This window comes from Dipodomys ordii, unplaced genomic scaffold (genome assembly GCF_000151885.1).
Source record: "Dipodomys ordii isolate 6190 unplaced genomic scaffold, Dord_2.0 Scaffold33, whole genome shotgun sequence".
Taxonomy (NCBI): domain Eukaryota; kingdom Metazoa; phylum Chordata; class Mammalia; order Rodentia; family Heteromyidae; genus Dipodomys; species Dipodomys ordii.
This window is the reverse complement of record NW_012267249.1, coordinates 2911564-2916402: the sequence shown is the minus strand read 5'-3', so window position 1 is coordinate 2916402 and position 4839 is coordinate 2911564.

Sequence of the window (4839 nt, the reverse complement as noted above, 5' to 3'; positions counted from 1 at the left end):
GGGAGGGGACGCGCGCCGGGGCGGCGGAGCTGGGAGCGCCCGGGTCGGACCGCGTGGCAGGGACAGCGCGTGGGACCGCGAGGCTGGGCGTGTGCAAGCGGTGTGCACGACTGCGGGAGGGGGGCACCCCGTGGCCTTGAACGTCGGACTCGGGGGTGGGACCGCGTGTCGTGGGTGGTGGTGGCCGCCACCGTGCACGGGACACGGTGTCCGGTGGGGTTCAGGTGTGCGTGGTGCACGAGTGGCTCCTGCGTGTGCAGCGCCGGCGTGGGTGGGGATGGCGCGCGCGCGCGTGGGAAGCCAGGTGTGAGAAGTCCCGGCTGCGCTGCGGGCTGGTGGGGGCCGTCAGGAGGTGTCCCCGTCCGCTCGAGCCTCCAGTGCATCGTGTACCGCGGGTGTGTCGAGTGCGCCCCAGGCGGAGCGAGCGGTCCGGGAAGCAGCCGCGGCGGTGCCGTTAGGCACCTGCCGGCTTTGGTGCCCCAGGACCGGCCGGATGCATCCGTGTGCGAGGAGCACCGGGCCCCAGGTGTGTCTGCTTCCTCCCATCTCTTCCCTTCTGGGTAGTGGGCGGGGCCCTGGCTGGCAACTCTGCCCTCAAGAAGAGCTTTCCCCACAGCCCACCCCGTGGGAAACCCTCCCTGCCCAGTCCGGGAACCAGGCTGAGGTCAGATGGGGTGTTGGGGCAGAGACGCTGGCCCAGCATTCAGGGAGTCCCCAACAACCCCGACCCAAAGACCCACCGCCTCTCGCCCAGAAAGCAAAGACGTTCTCCTCCTTCCCCGCCCAGCTGAAAGTTCTGAGTTGTCTGACCTCTGTCTCCAGAGCTCTCCCAGCCAGGCTCGGGGTGACAGTTGGGATTTTTTGTTGCTCCGTCCCTCTTCCCCTGCCTAAAGCTGTGGCCGCCCCAGCCTCGGCCCCCCGCCCCCAGCCCCCCGCCCCGCAGGCCCTGCCCCAGGGCGAAGCGCTTCAGCAGCAAACTCTTCGCTGTTCCTTCGGGAGGATCTCGGGGGACGCAGCGAGGAGCTGCGGGAGGGCGGGCGGGAGGAGCGAGGAGGGGGTGGGAAGGCGAGCTCGATACTCAGCTGTCAGCAAAGGCAGCATTGATCTGCTGAGTGCCCGTGGGGGAGGATGGGAGGAGGGCTGTGGGCGGAGTGGGGGGGGGCTGCAGGCACCTGAGAGAGGGCCCCCAAGCTCACACCCCAACCCCCTAGCGACGTTTTCCTCTCTGCGCAGCTGGGGTGCCTTGTGAAGTCTGACCTGAATCTCTCCTATTGCTCCTTGGCTCCGGAGGTGCTCAGGGCCAAAACCTGTGCTCTAGGCAGCTTATACTCTGATCTGCTGGCAGCAAGAGGTTTGTAGACCCCTAGAAATTCCAGGACCTAGAGGACGTCTGGATTGACCTGTCCTCTTCCTATAATGGCCCGGCCCTTCCCTTCTCTACCCCGTGAAGCACTGACTCCCCAAGTCTTAACTCAATCCACACACTCCATCCTAGCCCAGGGGTCATAGGCCCTGGTCTGGATATAAACCAGGCAGGAAGAGGGCGGCCAGAGGCACGGGGCCCTTTGAAAGCTCTTCTATGGCAAAAAAGAAAAAGAAAGAAAAGAAACTCGAATTCAGGTTGCCCTTATCAGCAGCACCCTGAATACCTAAAATTGGGTCTGTCTTGGGAAATCTGATCCTGTAGCTCAGCATCACCTCTGAGCCCAGTGCATCTCTTTCCATTTGAGGGATGACAAAGGTCCCTTCCCCTCCTTATGTAGAGCCTGCAGGGAGAGGATCTCAAATCATCTTAGCCAACTCCAACTTCAGATTACCATCCCCCACCCCAAGGCAGCAGGAAGAGGAAGGAGATGAGTTACAGCTAGAGGGATAGAAGTTAGACCATGGGAAAAGCACCTTTGTAGTGCAGGTGCGTGTGCATTGGAGGCACAGGTTTACTGCTATGCAGATGGAAGAGACCAGGAACACTTCCACAGGGGAAGAAGGGGAAATAGTTCCAGAAGGCCCTAGCAAAGTTTTGTTGGTGTGTGTGTCCATGGGAAAGTGGAGAAGGCAGAGGAGAAAGTCGTTCAGAGAGGACAGGTGGCCGCTGAGTGTTAGCAGTGGCTTTCCTGCCCCCATCTGGATTCCCAGGACATGACTGGGAGGATGGACTTGACTCATGGCAGCCCTTAGTGACTAAGGCACTTTTCTGAGCAGGCAGCTGTCTCCCGCTCTCTCAACTGGCCTCTGCTGGAGGGAAGCTTCCACCTGTTCCCTTGACCCTGCCCCCATCCCCAGGCCTATACTTCTTCCTAGTGACCAGACTCATTCATCTCCCTTGGGCACAAATCTCTCTCCAGCTCTGCCCTTCAGTTTCCCCCCCCCCCACTAGAAAGGGGGCAGCTCCTTGATGGGCTGTGATCCGTCACTGTACCCATCATCCATCAATGGAGCAGGTATTGATTGAGGGGAAAGGGAGGAGGGAGAGTGCTCTCATTTGCCAGGTACCACCCGTGTACCAGGCCCTATCCCTAAGGGACAGACAACAGTCATTTGCTGAGAAAGTAGGGGCTCAGGGAGGAGCAGGACTCACCTAAATACAGCCAGTGGGCTTATCTTCTGGCTGGCACCTGGTACTGGGTCAGTGCTGGTACTGAGGAGATCTAGATGTGGTCAGTGCCTGTTTTCTAGAACTCACTTTTGTCAGGAGGTGGGATACCCAGGCCTGACAGGTTTGAGATGTGGAAATGGCCAGGACTTTGGTCCTTGGGGCCAGGTTCACACCTGTTATTGACTCTCATTATGGACATAGGTTATCAGGAGTTTGGAATCTTCTGGAATGGAAGAGTGCCTTAAATGGGCAGTTTTCAGACCTAAGAGCAAAGAGTCCTTCTTACTGACAGAATCAAGGTGGCACAGAAACAGGGAAAGCATCCAAGTGGAAGATCCTCCTTAGATCCTAGACAGACAGACAGACAGACACACACACACACATACCTGCATTTTCATACTGCTCTAAGAATTGGTGGAGGCCCAAGGAGGGAGAAGTCTCCACTGACGATGTTAAGTAGGAACCTTCTAGGGGACAGGAGTAGGGCAAACTTGGGCAGAAAAGTACAAGTAAAGCCTGCAGCTGACATCACTTAGGCTGGAGTTAAATGCTGACCCTTCTGCAGGAGACTTTCCCTGCTTTGTCTCTTGGAGCATTCCAGCAAGTCTGTAACACTGTTCACACCTCCATCTATACTTCAGAAGAGACTCAGTAACTGATTTGCCTAGTAGTGCTCCTGACCTCTGGGTTGCAATGTGTATAGGTGAAATGCAGGGATGGGGAGGAGGGGGTGCTCTTGAGCAGGAAAGAGGAAGCACAAAGTGCAGCCAGGATATGCAAGGCCTTGAATGCCAGGCTGAAACATCTAGTTTGGATAGGAAATACAGGGCATGAGTCTGGGTCTGGGCCTGCTATACAGGCTGAGGCTTCCCAGAAGATAAGCTAGGAGGGGTGTGGTGGGAGATCCTGGCAATAATGGAAGTCAACAGTACCAGGGGGCAGGAAAAGCCTTGAAATTCAAGTCATGGCTGGGTTCCCAAACCTAGCTATTTCTTCCCCACCTCCCCAGATTTCAGGAGGGTGGAATGCAGTATGCATGAAAAGTCACAAATCAGCAGAGGGATGCACAAACCAGACCCACTGAACACAGTCCTTGCCAGTCCTCCTCTGAGCAGTCTTTCTTTCTTTTCCTTTTCTTGTTCTTTCTTTCCTTTGTGCCAGTCCTGGGACTTGGACTCAGGGCCTGGGTGCTGTCCCTTTTTGCTCAAGGCTAGTGCACTACCATTCCAGCTACATACAGCTCCACCTGGCTTTTTTGGTAGGTTAGTGGAGATAAGAGTCTCACAGACTTTCCTTTCACCCCTGGCTTCAAGCTGCGATCCCCAGATCTCAAAATCTTGAATGAGCTACCAGTGCCTTTTAAAAAAAATTTTTGGTGCCAGTTCTGGGGCTTGAATTCAGGGTCTGGGCACTATCCCTTAGTGTCCAGAGCACTTTTTCCACTCAAGGCTGGTGCTCTACCACTTGAACTACAGCTCCACTTCTGACTTTTTGGTAGTTAACTGGAGATAAGAATCTCACAAAGCCAGGCACCAGTGGCTCATGCCTGTGATGCTAGCTAGTTAGGAGGCTGAGATCTGAGGATCATGGTTCAAAGCCAGCCTGGGCAGGAAAGTCCATGAGATTCTTATCTCCAATAAACCACTCAGAAAACCAGAAGTGGTGCTGTAGCTCAAGTGGTAGAATGCTTACCTTAAGCTGAAGAGCTGAGGGACAGCACCCAGGCCTAGAGTTCAAGCCCCACAACTGATAAAAAAAAGAAAAAGAATCTCACAGATTTTCCTGCCAGGCTAGCTTTGAACCACATGTGATTCTTAGATCTCAGCCTCCTAAATAGCTAAGATTATGGCTATGAGACACCACATCTAGCTGAACAAACATTACTGCTCAGTTGAGGACTGATAAGGAGTATGTTCATGGCGTGATGTCATGACATTATTACCTCTGGAAATCCACCAAGAGCAGGAGATATAAAGGAGACAGAAGGCTGCATCCCCTTCTTCCTTCCCCTCCCCCCAAAGGACAAGAATTAGATCAACAAATGAGAGAGAATAGTGCTACCTGGGGAATTTCTCTTCTGAGTGTGCCATTGACCTAACCCCAGCCTTGAAAAAGCTAGCCGGACCAGTCAGCTCTGAGCCACAGGAAGTGTGAAAGAGCAGTGTCAGTGAACTCAGTGAAAGTGAACCCCCATTGATCCTAAACGGGCTGGAGGGGGGCCTAGCCCACCTGGAGGAGACACC